The sequence below is a fragment of the Equus asinus genome, chromosome 5, assembly GCF_041296235.1.
Source record: "Equus asinus isolate D_3611 breed Donkey chromosome 5, EquAss-T2T_v2, whole genome shotgun sequence".
Classification (NCBI taxonomy): Eukaryota; Metazoa; Chordata; class Mammalia; order Perissodactyla; family Equidae; genus Equus; species Equus asinus.
The window spans coordinates 78,034,860-78,050,247 of NC_091794.1; positions in this window are offsets into that span (position 1 = coordinate 78,034,860).

A 15,388-nucleotide genomic window follows, 5' to 3' on the forward strand; every position below is an offset into this window, starting at 1 on the left:
GATCCCAGCTGCGGACGTGGCACCGCTCATCAAGCCATGCTGTGGTAGCATCCCACATATAAAGTAGAGGAAGATGGGCGCGATGTTAGCTCAGGGCCAGCCTTCCTCGGTAAAAAGCAGAGGATTGGCAGTAGTTAGCTCAGGGCTAATCTTCCTCAAAAAAAAAAAAAAAAGATTAAAAAAAAAAGACAAAAGGGAGAGAAGGGTATTCACTAACTCAGGCTCGGTTGGAAAACATGCTTCCACATACATCACATGTTATTGTAATAAAGCCTAAGGTCCTCCTGGGGTGGATATCTTGGCAATAAAAATGAGGCAAATGTCATCTCTTGGGCTCTTTTTGGCTCATCTGCACAGGCTTGCTCTTGTGGTAGAGTTTGGACTTGTTCAGAGTGGTTGGTGATTGCATCTCTTAACAAAAAAGAAAAAAAAATTTAGAGAAACAGTTAAATGCTTCTGAAACCTCCCTTGAGTTCCTTGGGGCAATTAGTGACAGCATCACTTAGTGATCCACTGAGAATGGGAGGTGAAAAAAAAGGAAGAGTTGGAATGACTCCTCGGTTTCCAGCTTGAGTACGTAAGAGGATAGTGGATGGTTTCCTAAACACACCATGTTTTCTTTTACCTTTGTATCTCTGTGTGTGCTGTTTCCCCTACCTAGAATACCCTTTCCTTCAAATATCGCCTACTCCCAAAACATCTCTTCTGAGAAGCCTTCCCTGACTGGCTTGGATCGAGTTAGATGCTCCTCTTCTGTATTCCCAAAGCCTCCTGTACTTACCCATAGATGAGTTAGAACTCTATATTGCCATTAACAGAAAACCTGATTTAAACTGGCTTCTACAATGCAGGAAATTTATGGACTCATAGGCAGGCTTCAGGGTTGGTTTGATTCAGCAGCTCAATATTGTCATCAAGATCCCGGTTTCTGGGGCCGGCCCAGTGGCGCAGCAGTTAAATGCGCACGTTCTGCTTCTCAGTGGCCCCGGGTTCCCCAATTCGGATCCCGGGTGCGGACATGACACCGCTTGGCAAGCCATGCTGTGGTAGGCGTCCCACATATAAAATAGAGAAAGGTGGTCATGGATGTTAGCTCAAGGCCGTCTTCCTGAGCAAAAAGAGGAAGATTGGCAGTAGTTAGCTTAGGGCTAATCTTCCTGGGGGCCGAGCCCGTGGCCGAGTGGTTGGGTTCGCATGCTCCACTTCAGTGGCCCAGGGTTTCACTGATTTGGATCCTGGATGAGGACCCAGCACCGCTCATCAGGCCATGCTGAGGTGGTGTCCCACATAACACAACAGGAAGGACCTACAACTACAATATACAACTATGTACTGGGGGGCTTTGGGAAGAAGAAGAAGGAACGAGAAAAAGAAGAAGATTGGCAACTGTTGTTAGCTCAGGTGCCAATCTTTAAAAAAAAAAAAAATTAGAAAAACTTTTCAAATTAAAAAAAAAGAAAAATCTATATGTATAAGGAAAGAGATTGGATGAAAACTCACCAAACTAATTACAACAGTTGCATTTGATTAGTGAAAGTATAGGTTATTTGGTTTTTCTTCACATTTATCAAGTTTTTGAAATGTAGCTATCGTATTGGATCCAGTTTAGTACCTCTCCAGAGTCACTCGGACCCACTCACTAAGTGGAGAGCCCTAGTCACTACTGATGCTCCATTTCCTGAGACAGTAGTCTGTCTCAGCCTCCCCAGGTGTGTGGGCCAGACTTCCATACAGACTGGTCACATGCCCAGTTGGGTGAGCAGTGCAGGATAGGTTGTGGAAAGACTGAAGAAAAGAGCCAGAGAAGGTGAATGAGACATCTAGGTTTATTGGGAGTTGGTTACAGAGATGTCCAGTGGCAGCCAGCTGGACAGAAATGTGCACCTGCTACCACGGGTGGGGAGGGGGTTGCTTATATAGGCAGGGGACACAAAAGCTATATGCTAGTCAAAAGGGGCTGTCCCTAGTACCACCAGCGTTTCCAGGAAGAGCAGTTCACATGGAGTGGCTCTGTGTTCCTTTAAGATGTGATGTTCTTTGAGTGAGACAAGGTAGGATTTGGGCTGGCCAGGCCCTGAATCATTACAAGTCCCAGCAGCTGGGCATCTTGCCCAGAAGGTGGGCATCCTGCCCAGAAGGGGGCCAGAAGGACACATGGCTGTTAAAGCACACGCAGCCTAGAGCCCCTACACATACCTTCTCTATTGTGCTTGTTGTAGCAGGAGCTGCAGCAGCGACGGTACTTAGGCCAACTTAACCAGACTCACAGAGAATCTGACCACGTACACCACTTCTAGAGTAAGCTGAAGCACTTGCCGTGGGATCAGTCTCCCTGGGCTGCCCTGAGGAGCCAGGAAACACAACCCGGAGGTGCAGAGGAGTTAATGTCTCATAGGGTATAAGGAAATTGATCAGGGAGAGAGAGAAGGAGAGAGCCAACAGATAGTTTGTTCTTCCTCCCCCAGTAAATGGTTCCTAGACACCATGGAGTTGTTTCATACAGCTTCAGTCCTATACAACTGGGCGATTAGCTATGTCTCGTTATAAAGCTATAGCTAGCCCTGTAGCACACCACCTTTTGTTTTCTTTCCCTTCTTCTCTCCCTCATTACTGTTTTTCTCTCATTCTTCTTGTTCTGAGAATTATTTATTGAACCTCCCAGTAAAGCCTTAGCATGTAAACTTTGCCCTGAACTCTGGCTTTCCAGGGAAACAGGCTAAGATAAAACTATATTATCTTTATAATGAGTGGAGAGAGAAAGAGAGAGAGAGAGGAGAAAGATGATTAAAAAGAAGAACCAGAAGTGAGTATGTTAGGGAAACTAAGAGAAAGAAGAACAACTACCATTTTATTGGGCATCCACTGTTTGCCATATGCTTTACATTCCTGATCTCGAATCTCCCCAGCAGAAACTCTGGGCTTTGGTTGACATGAAGTTCATCAGTGACCTTGTGGAGAACTGGCTCAGTGGAGTGGTTAATCCTGAGCCAGATGGCCTGGATTTAGGAATGAACAGAAGATGAAGATGTGGAGAATAAGAAGGTAGACTTCTCAAGAATGTAGCAAGAATAAGGAAAGTCGGGGCTGGCCCCGTGGCCGAGTGGTTAAGTTCGTGCGTTCCGCTGCAGGCGGCCCAGTATTTCGTTGGTTCGAATCCTGGGCGCGGACATGGCACTGCTCATCAGACCACGCTGAGGCAGCATCCCACATGCTACAACTAGGTGGACCCACAACGAAGAATATACAACTATGTAATGGCGGGGGGCTTTGGGGAGAAAAAGGAAAAAAAAAATCTTTAAAAAATAAATAAATAAATAAGGAAAGTGATGGGTTAGGGGCTTGAGAGAAAAGCAAATGGAGGGAAAATTTTTCATTATGTGGGAAATTTGAACATGAACATGCGGTAAAGGGAAGGGTCCAGAGGAAGAGACTGGAGATTTGAAAGGGGAGAGAACAATGGAAGGAGTCATGCTTTTGGCTAACATTTATGTAACATTTACTAAGCCCTAGTATCTTAGTTTGTTCAGGCTGCTATCACAAAATACCGCAGATTGTGTGATTTATAAACAGCAGAAATTTATTGCTCACAGTTTTGGAGGCTGGAAGTCCAAGATCAGGGTGCCAGCATGATCAGGTGAGGGCCCTTTTCCAGGTGCCAGACTTATTGTATCCTCACATGGCAGAAGGGGCAAGGGTTCTCTCTGGAGCCTTTTTTTTTGTTTTTAAGATTTTATTTTTCCTTTTTCTCCCAAAGCTACCTGATATGTAGTTGTGTATTTTTAGTTGTGGGTTCTTCTAGTTGTGGCATGTGGGATGCCGCCTCAGCATGGCTTGATGAGCGGTGCCATGTCCGCACCCAGGATTCAAACTGGGGAAACCCTGGGCCGCCGAAGCAGAGCATGCGAACTTAACCACTCGGCCACGGGGCCGGCCCCTGGAGCCTCTTTTAGTAAGGCACTAAGCCCATTCATGACGGTTCCACCCTCATGACTTAAGCACCCACCAGAGGCCTCATGAGCTAATACCATCACATTGGATATTAGGACTTCAACATATGAATTTTGAGGGAACACAAACATTCAGACCATAGCATCTAGTCCTTTGGCTGGGTGCAAAAATGGACCAGGCTTGTCCTCTGGCTTTAGGGTTCGCAGACCAGAGCAGCTAACGTAGAACAGTGGAATGCAGACCCAGAGGTGTGTGCATACAGGCAGCCTTATGGGCTGCATTGGGAAGAGGCTGAAACAGATGAAGAGCTAGAAAGAGAGAGGGGCCTCCTAGGAATGAGGAGGGCATGCCCCACTCTGGACCACTAGGTAGGAGGGACTAGTTCTCAGTCTCACCTCACTGAGCATTTCAGAATTTGGCAGAAGTTTCTAGAATCTGAGAGGAGTGTGGTCAGGTCAGAAGGATGAGGAAATGCCCTCTTCCCAAGTCTCTGAGTCAGTCTCGGAGCTATCCCAGTGTTTTACTTACTGGCACTTCCTGCTTACCCTAGGTTGGGCTGTCTGAGCAAGAAACCAAGAACAGAGTTCAGGTTTCCATAGGACCCATATGAAAGGCAGGGTAATAAAGGGGCCACCCTGGAAGCTCATAGCCAGGAGAATTAGGGAGTAGGCCTATGTACCCTACCTAGATGAAAGGAAGCTGAGGTGCCGGTCCATATCCTCAGGCCTGGCCCTCTCTGGGCATCTCAGATCCCTGGATCCAGACCCCTTATCAGTGTCAGTCAGCACTCCTGGAAGAAGGAGACTTTAAATCCAGACTCACCCACAGGAGCTCATGGCTGAGTGTCTTTCCATCCAGTGATGTGTCCTTCATTTAACTAATACATATCGAGGTCCTACTATGTGCTAGGTATTCTTCTAGGATGCTTGAGATACCTTGAACAGGATCTTGCCTTCATGAGCTGACCTTCTAGTGAGTTGTAGTAGAGGGCAGGAGCACATTTAAGAAAAGCCTGAGGGCCGGCCCCATAGCCGAGTGGTTGAGATCGCGAGCTCTGCTGTGGCGGCCCAGGGTTTCTCTGGTTCAGATCCTGGGTGCGGACGTGGCACTGCTCATCAAGCCATGCTGAGGCAGCATCACACATGCCACAACTAGAAGGACCCCCAACTAAGAATATACAACTATGTACCAGGCTGCTTTGGGGAGAAAAAGGAAATAAATAAAATCTTTAAAAAAAAAAAAAGAAAAGCCTGAGTTCCTTCCAATCCATGAATGTCTCTGAAGGGCAGAATCGTTCCTAAACCCTGGACAGCTCAGAGACCAGCCCTCAAAGCAGGCTGTTAACTTTTCTGTAGCAAAGGGATGATACCAACTTGACAACACCTGACTAATTTTCCCAAAAAGTGAGAATCCCTGCCTAGGTAGCTACTGGGAGTGGCCCTCGGCAGGTGCACAGAGACATTACTCTCCTTCTTGGCCCCTTGGATCTTGTGGTTCAATTCAAGAGCCTGCTGAGGGCCAGCAAAGCTGGCACCAGGTCCTGGGCGCTGTGTGTGCAGTCGGCTTCCTCATCCTTCCAGATCCAAGCTCCAATCGCCTCATCTCCCCAACATGCCATTCCATGTGTGCAAGATTCCGCTGTGCCATAGTTCACTGTGGACTACGACTGTGTGCTTTGTCCTGTCTTACCCATAGGACTGGGAGCCCTCTTTAAGGCCAGAGACTGATTTAGAGAACATGACTTAGCTACCATTTTTTTTCTCCTTCTTTTTCTCCCCAAATACCCCCAGTACATAGCTGTATACTTTTTTATTTGTGGGTCCTTCTAGTTGTGGCATGTGGGACGCCGCCTCAACATGGCCTGATAAGCGGTGCCATGTTCCTGCCCGGGATCTGAACTGCCAAAACCCTGGGCTGCTGAAGCACAGTGCACGAACTTAAGCACTCAGCTGCAGGGCCGGCCCCTTAGCTACCGTTTTTAATAGCAAAACAATAGCTAATACTTACTGGGCTCTTACTATATACATCAGGCACTGTAGTGAATATTTCGTAGAGATTACCTCATTTAATCTTCACGACAACTCTAGGAGTAGGGACATTATTATCCCCTTTTGCAGTTGAGAAAAGAGGCTAAATGACTTGTGCAGGGTCACACAGTAAATGGAAGTACAACCTACATCTCTGACTCCAAAGTCTATGCTTTTTCCACTGGGTTGTTGATCTCTGTAACCATGGTGCCAAGAATGATGTTTGGAGGGGCCTGCCGGTGGCACAGCGGTTAAGTGCCTAAGTTCTGCTTCAGGGGCCCGGGGTTTGCCGGTTTGGATCCTGGGTGCAGACATGGCACCACTTGGCATGCCATGCTGTGGTAGACATCCCACATATAAAGTAGAGGAAGATGGGCATGGATGTTAGCTCAGGGCCAGTCTTCCTCAGCAAAAAGGAGGATTGGCAGCAGTTAGCTCAGGGCTAATCTTCCTAAAAAAAAAAAAAGAATGATGTCTGGCTCATACTAAGGGCTCAGTGAATCAATGTTTGAAAATTGTATTCACCTATGGTCCAAGCACTCAAAGGAGTAACAAACTAGAAGGAAGATGTGGCTAGAGTCAGGCCTTAGTAGGTCAGTGGGTCTCATGAGTACCGCCTGTGGAAGGCAAAGCCCCTAGGTACTTGTACATACCATCTACTAGAAATAGAAGTGAGCTGGGTTAAGCAGAGAATTTCCCAACAATTATTGTCCTTCTTGTTATAGGAGATTTGTGTGATGCATCAACCTACCACGTGGAACAGAGCTGTGGAGGTCAGTGACCCATAGTTTCAATCATGTGCTATGATGTCTCTTTGCTTTGCTGCCCCAGGGCTTTCTTCAGGCCATGGAAGGCTGCTTGGCTGTGTGCATCTACAACCTGGAAGTGTGAGGGAGTTAAGGTCTCCAGAGGAAACCCTTAAAAAAATGGAGGGACAGAGGTCTGTGGGTAAATGCTCCAGCCTCCCCACCCTCCACTGGGACAATTCTTGAGGTGTGGTTTTCATAGTTTTTCAGAGGATACCCTAGGTGGGTTGACTCCATTTGCCCATAGTTTTAACCAGGTCATATATTGGTTTTTCCCCCTTTTCTGCCTCATTTCCCTGCTCTCTTCCTTCTGATTCCTAGACTCATCTGCCAAATAAATGACCTCAGCCCAAGCCCTTGTCTTAGAGTTTGACTTTAGAGGAACCTCAGCTAAGACACTTGTCATCAAGGTATTTCTTTTCTCAAAAAAAAAATAGGTATTTTTCTTTTGTAAAACTAGTACATGTTCATCATTTCAACTTTTGAAAATAAAAAAAGAATAGTCCTACTACCCAAAGTCAGCTACTGGTATCGTTTAGCATATGATAAATTATTTCTTACCTTTGTGTTTGTGGTTTTAACTGTGTTATTATAATCTAAACTACTAAAAGAATTATTCATTAGTTTGTGATTTAATCATAGAAATTCATAGTATTCATAGTATTCTCAATGATACCTATGAACAAAGGAAAAATGGATTAAATTTCTGTAATAGTGGGAATGAGGTTGTTTGGAAAGTGATTCAGAGGACATAAACTTGAAAATGTTGAAAGCTATTACTTTAGAGATGGTGTTTTCCCATGAAGTTTGTATCATTTTGACAGGCAGAAATGGAGCGAGGGAATTTGCCCAGAGCGTTAACTAGCAAGGTATATTGGCAGGAAGGACCAAGGTACACTCAGCCAGTGGGCCACTTCAGCTGCATAGGTTCATGTAGAACATTGATTGCTCAGCTAAGAAGTTTGGACTTTGTAGAGAGAGTAAAAGTTTCTAAGCAGTAAAATAAATAAATAAATAAATAATTAGAGGAGTACATTGGGAAGATTAACTGGGTAGAATATAGAAAATAGATGGAGTAATGGTTATGTTACTGACTAATTGCCCTGAGGAACTCAACGGAGGTTTCGGAAGCATTTAACTGTTGCTCCAAACTTTTTTTCTTTTTTTTTTTTTTTTGAGGAAGATAAGCCCTGAGCTAACATCCACTACCAATCTTCCTCTTTTTGCTGAGGAAGATTGGCCCTGGGCTAACATCTGTGTCCATCTTCCTCTATTTTATATGTGGCACATCTGCCACAAGATGGCTTGATAAGTGGTGTATAGGTCCATGGCTCTGATCTGAACTGGCAAACCCTGGGCTGCTGAAGTGGAATGTGCAAATTTAACTGCTGTGCCACTGGCCTGGCCCCTTTTTTTTTTTATCTTTTTGTTATGTTAAGAGATGCAATCCCAACCACCCTGAACTAGACTGAGCCCCACCACAAGAGCAGCGCCTTGTGCAGATAAGCTGAGAGATGACCTAAAGTGGCCCTTCACTTAACATGTGATGTATGTGGATGCATGTTTTCCAGCTGAGCCTCTGCAAGCAAATACCTACCTCTCCCTTTTATATATTCATCCCCCATCTGAGATAAAAGGCCTCTGCTATCCTGTGCTCTGGGAGATCCACAAGTTTGGAAATGCTTCCACATGGTCTCCTATTTACTGCAAATAAACTCTGCTTTGCGTGACAACTACTTCTGGTGGAGAGTCTGATTTTAACTCACCAGGAGGTGAACTCTCTTTGGTTCAGTAACAGTTAGAAATCAGGAGGTAGCAGCAGGCCAAAGCCTGTGTAGTAGGGAGGTACTTTGTTACTGGAATAAGGTAAAGTATCTTCCAGATGGTGAAAAATTGGTCATGTGAGAAGATGATCCCTGTCTGCCCCCAAAGTCAAGGGAGGAAGCTCTCCTCCTCTGAGTCCCTGAGGATAGCAAACTCCTGTTGAAACTCTAACAGTCTGTAATCTGTCAGAGCGTACCTAGAGAGCCAACTTAATTAGCATCATTCTGATGACAATGACTAAAGGAATTGAGATGCTATAATATGGAAGGGAGGGAGTCACTGGGCAGGGCACCTCTGATGGTGGGGGGTGGGGGTGGGGGAGTGAGGGGTGGGGAGTGGGGGGCGTGGGGGGGCAGGTGAGGATGGAGGACTTGAAAGCCCAACTGGCTGTCCTTAAGCCAGAGTGAACTGGTCCTCAGAACAGCTTCATTGCCTTTTCCCAGATTCCATATACATCAAAGCAAACTTCTTAGCAATATTTGACTTCTTATATTCCTTAATGTCAGGAAGAGACTATTCTGAAGGGCAGGCAGGAACATGCTCATCCTTGAACAGCAATCTTTCCACAGTGAATTAATATACGGATTTTCTAATCTGTATATCAGTTCTTTTTGAGTATGTAAATGCTAGTAAGCTCCCCTGAGTTAGGATCCCCTAAGAAAAGTTGAGTTGAGGCTTAGGCCCTGAGCTGCAGTGACCAAGCAAGGTCTTGCCCAGGCACCCAGCCTGCACCTCTGGCTGCTGTGTGAGGAATAATTAGGAAGCTTGAAGAGTAGACCATGCTTGAGGTGGAAGTGATTTAGACAAGGGTGTGAGTGATAAGGTAGTGAGAAGTGGTCAGATTCAGAATATATTTTGAAGAGAGAACTGACAGGATAGATTAGGTAATTAGTGATGCGGGGTCGGTGAGCCGAGGAGTCGAAAGAAAGATTTCTTTAGACTCTTAAGATCTGGCAGTAGTGCTCTTTTATTTAGAGAATAGTATAGAATAGCATGGGGACAGGACCCATGGGCAGTCAGAGCTTCTGCTGCCGCCGCTTCTGCTGCCCCCGCTGGCATGGGGACAGGACCCACGGGCAGTCAGAGCTGCTGCTGCTGCCCCGAGTTGAGGGTTAGGGCTAAATCTAAGGCATGGGTATGTGAGTCATCTCTTTACAAGACAAAGGAAAAAAAAGTTAAAATGCTACCAGTGCCGGTAGGGTCCGGCCATTGGGCGGTCCCACAACTTTTAGATAAGAATCAAACCGGATTGAGTAAATGGCAGAAGTCACCGCTCAAATATTATCTTCAGCTAAAGACAAAGGAGGATTTTGGGGTGGGGGGTCAGTTACATGAGGTTGCCAGACAGTAAACAACTTAAGTTCTTGCCTTCCCCATTAAGAGTTTCCAGAGATAAGGCCATCCCCCCTTCCTCCTGGCGCAGAGAGGGAGGCATGGAGATTTCCTTCACAAATGCAATTGTCTCTGATCAAAGGGCAAACAAATTCCACTCCTCAGAGCCTGCTTCTTATCTGTAGTTTTAAAAGTAACCAGCCTAAAAATCCTCGTCATAAACCGTTTTAAAATTAAGCAGCCTAAAAATCCTCATCAATTAGTACGAGGGAAAGAGGAATAAAGGATGACCCCTTGGGTTTTGACCTGAGCAACTGGGCAAATGTTGGTGTCCTTTATTAAATGGGGAAAACTGGGAAAGTAGTATGAGTGGTGGGGAGAAAAGGGTTCTTTTTGGACAGGTTGAATTTGAAATGCTTACACGACATAAAAGAGAGGAGCCAAGTAGGCTTTTGGATGTATGCGTCCAGAGCCTAGTGGTGAATTCAGGGCTGTATAAATGATGTCTAAGGTCCTGAAGCCAGGTGAACTCACCTAGAGAGTGAGTGAGACGTAAGAGAAATGAGGACCAAGGACTCTATTCTGGAGGGAACTACAACATTTAGAAGTTGGGAAAAGGATCCAGAAAAGTAGCAACCAATAAAATAGAAGAAAAATCAGGATAATGCAGAATCTCAGAAGGAAAGTAAGGAAAGCTTTTCAAGGAGAGAAAGATTAACTAGGACAAATGCTGCTGAGAGGTCATGTAAGATGACGACTGAGGCTTGACTATTGGAGTTGGTATAATGGCAGCCACTGGAGATCTTGACAATAAAGTGTAGGGGATCAGAATTTACTACTCCAAAATGTGTCTCTTTGGCTTGATTATTTTTATTTTTATTTATTTTTATTTTTTTGAGGAAGATGAGCCCTGAGCTAACTGCTGCCAATCCTCCTCTTTTTGCTGAGGAAGACTGGCCCTGAGCTCACATCCATGCCCATCTTCCTCTACTTTATATGTGGGATGCCTACCACAGCATGGCCTTGCCAAGTGGTGACCATGTCCACACCCAGGATGCTAACCGGGCTGGCCCCTGGCTTGATTATTTTTAAGGACAAAAGACTCTGAAGGAAACTTCACCCTAACTGCCTAAAAGAATTTAAGATAGGGGCCGGCCTGGAGGCACAGCAGTTAAATTTGCACGTTCTGCTTCAGAGGCCTGGGGTTCGCTGGTTTGGATCCCAGGTGCAGACATGGCACTGCTTGGCACCTCATGCTGTGGTAGGCGTCCCACATAGAAAGTAGAGGAAGATGGGCACGGATGTTAGCTCAGGGCCAGTCTTCCTCAGCAAGAAGAGGAGGACTGGCAGCAGCTAGCTCAGGGCTCATCTTCCTCAAAAAAAGAAAAGAATTTAAGATAGAAGGCCCGCCCCCAGGAGGGGATATCACCATAGATAACTCTGGGTGTGATAGACTGGGAGGATCCTTGCTAAGTCCATTTTTATCAAAGTTCTCTCTCAGGTCTCATTGTCTATAGGTGGCCCAGCAAACATTTGTCAAACATTTGCTTTTCCATCTCGACGTAAAGTACCTTCCTCCCTTTTGAAGTCCCAAATCAGTACCCCCAATATCCTCCTTTGTCTTTAGCTAAAGATGGTATTTAAGGTAAGGGCTTCCACTATTTTGGTGAGTGACTCAGTTTTCCTGAGTTTCTCCCACGTATACGTGTTGTTAAACTTTGTTTGATTTTTGCCTGTTATTCTGTCTCATGTCAATTTAATTCTTAAGCCAGCAAGAGGACCTAAAGGGTCGAGGAATTGTATTCCTCCCCTACAAAAGCATTCAGGGAAGTGGTGTAGAAAAACCTTGATTAGAGTGAATTAAGAAAAGAATTGGAGGTGAGGAAGTGGACAAAGTGCATATAGTCAACGCTTTTAGGAATTTTGCTATAGCAAAATGGGATGGTATTTGGAGGAGTAATGAAGTCAAAGGTGGAATTTTTTTTCCTCCTGAATTGGGAGATACACTATTCCAGTAGGTTACATGTTGATCTAGCATAGTGAGGAAAATAGACAATTCAGGAGAAAGAGAAAATCATTGCGGGAGGGGCCGGCCCCATGGCTGAGTGGTTAAGCTTGTGCGCTCCGCTGAGGCAGCCCAGTGTTTCACCGGTTCAAATCCTGGGCACCGACATGGCACCTCTCATCATGCTGAGGCAGCGTCCCACATGCCACAACTAGGAGGATCCACAACTAAGAATATACAACTATGTACCGGGGGACTTTGGGGAGAAAAATGAAAAAATAAAATCTTAAAAAAAAAAGTCATTGCGGGAACAATATCCTTCAGTAGGCAAGAGAGCATAGGCTCTCACTTTCTCTAGGCCCTAGATAGGAGAGGAGACTAATAAATACTTTTTAACGTAATTGATGCCTCCTGATCTCCAGTATCTCATTTAATCCTCACAATAATACAGCACATTGATATTATCATCCCTATTTTAAAGTGAATCTCAGAGAGGTTTAGTGACATAGTGGTGAAGATGGTATTAAAAGGTTTGACTGGTTTCAAAGAAAGTGTTCATTTCCCTGAGATCAACAAAGTTTCTTGAATCAGTGAATGAGGAGGGTACACAGACATATACTACTCAAGAAGTCGGAGAGTAGCTGTAGAGTACCTAGAATGTCAGGCTGGGAAACTGGGAATCTCACAGTCCTGAACCTCCAACCTCGAGGCTCCCAACTAGATTAGCTGTGAATCAACCAGGATAGTCGTCTAGATACAACTGTGTTTAAATCCTTGCTGTGCCCTGTAGTAGCTGTGTGACCTTGGGCAATTTCCTCATCTATGAAATAGAGATTTTTGATACCTACCTTGCTGAGATGTTTTGGGATTAAACGAAACAGTGGATGTAAAGTGTCTGGTGGTACATAGAAGGGATTTAGTGGTTGGTAGTGATGATCATTTCTATTCAGAGAAGACTGCTGCAAGCTGGGCTGGGAGGGGAATTATTCCCTCCCCACCCAGGGAAGCTGCCGAAACTGCTCCCTAGTCCTGAGAGAGACAGCAGGGCTCCTGAATGGAGGAGGACTCAACAGAAGGGTTGCACTCTCCTCTCTGTCTCTCTCACACTCAAACACGTGTGTGCAAACATACATTTATGTAGAGCTCCAGCTGTTGATGTAGAAGCCATGGTTATATCAGGGCAGGAATCACAGTCACAAAGATCAAGGCTGCAGTGAAGTGGTGGAAAGGAGGCTGCAGTTGACTGAAACCACCGGTCTGGGGCTGGAAAAGGGAGGGGAAGAGGAGGGAGTGGTGTGGGCAGGGCTGACAAGGCAAAGGCAGAACCACAGCAGGAAGCAAACAGCCCAAGTCATATGGCAGTACGGATTTCCCCTGTCAATTTCACTTCCCAATTTTACATCCTCCCATTGCATGTGTCACCCACAGAGGCCGCTCTGTGCTAAAAGTGGGTAGAAGTGATTGATTTATTCATTCAATCGACAAACATTTAATGATCCCTACCATGTGCCAGGAATTTTCTGGAAGGATAAACAGTTGTTAGTCAGGGAGATAAAGGGAGCTGGGGAAGGGCAGTCCGGGCAGAGGAAGTAGTGTGCTAAGTTGTGGAGGAATGAAGCAGGATGTTGCATTCCAGGAACTACATGTGGTTTGATAAGAAGAGAGCAGAGAGTTTCAGGAAGAAAAGTGGGAGATGAACTGGAGAAGTAGGATGGGGCCAGTTCATAAAGAGCTTTAGGTGCCACATTAAAATGTGCTGATAGGGGCCAGCCCAGTGGTGTAGTGGTTAAGTTTGTATGCTCTGCTTTGGTAGCTTGGGGTTCACTGGTTCAGATCCTGGGCATGGACCTACACACTGCTCATCAAGCCATGCTGTGGCGGCATCCTATATAAATAGAGGAAGATTGGCAACAGATGTTAGCTCATGGCCAATCTTCTTCACCAAAAAAATAAAAGTGGATAATGGACTAACCCTTCGGGAAGAAGAGTTAGACTTCTACCTTACATTGGTCACAAAAGTAAATTTCAGAAGGTTTAAAGGTTTGAATATTAAATAAATAAATAAAACACTAAAAGAAGAAATAGGAGAATATGTGTATAATCTTAGAGTAGAGAAGGTCTTTCTTAAATTTACAACCAAAGTCAGAAAGTATAAAGGAAAATATCAACACTTTTCACTAGATAAAACTGAAAATTGTGCCGCAAAAGACATCATAAGCAAGATTAAATGACAAAGTAGGAAAAGAGTTTGCAACATTTAATGGTTAAAGGGTTCAAAATAAAGAATAGCTATAACATCAATAAGAAAAATAGAAATATTTTGGTAAAAAATAGGCAAAATTCTTAACAGGTGGTTCTTAATAGAAGAAAGAAAAATGTCTGTAAAAAGGTTATTCAAACACACTAATAATAAAATAAATACAAATCACTTTCCCCATCAGATTGATAAAATTAAAAAGATCAAGCCTCAGAGTTAGCGATAGTATGAAAAAAGGGATCTACTCACATACTGTTGATGGGGGTACAAAATAGTATAATCTTTCTATAGTGTAATTTGGTAATATATATTAAATTTTGAATGTACGTTCCTTCTGATCCAGGAATTTTAAGGAATTTAGTCAAAGGAAATAATAAAAAAGTGACTAGGATGTTTACTGTGTTGTTTAGAGGAGAGAAATATTACCCAAATGTTCATAAGAAGGGAATTGGCAAAATAAATTATTGTGCATCCATATGATAAAAACGATACAGCCACAAGGATAAAGTAGATCTGTAAGTATTGTAGTGGAAAATGATGTGGTGTTAAGTGGGAAAAAACAAAAAAGGAGTTTACCAAAAGCAGGTGTGGCACTAGCTGTGTTCAGCTCATTCAGCTCCAAGGATCAAAACCCTAGGACTTCAGAAGACCAGGGTGTTGGTTCCTGCCCCTGGATCAAGGCTGTGCAAGATGAGGGAGGAGGCTGGCCATGAGCAGAGGTGACGGTGGGGATTTCTTCTCCAGCTCTGCCACAGCCATGACACTGCCTGGGAACCAGATCCTTGTCTTGGAGCCTGGATTTCCTTCTGTGGGCAGCATGTGGGTGAGGGTTGCAGCCCTGAGTCTGTACTGGTGCCCTTCCTACTTCATTAGGGTCAGGTGACTTCTCTGAACTCTGCTAGCACAGAACTTTGGGAATCTGATTCCCTTTTTCTAGGGAATCTAGCAGTTAAGCCTTTGCTATAAGGCTGCCCTTTTAGTCATAAACCACTATAGCCAAGCCACTTGTTTTGCTCAAATTCTATTAGAGGAGAGATATTTGAGTCCATTTCTGAGGGGCGAGAGGATCATGAGATTTCAGGGCCCCCCCAGAAATAAAATAGTAGGCACTTAATAAACACTACTTAAGCTTCCTATGAGCCTGGGCTTCCAGTAAGATTCCAGGAAGCAAAGCGGCTTCGTCATTAGA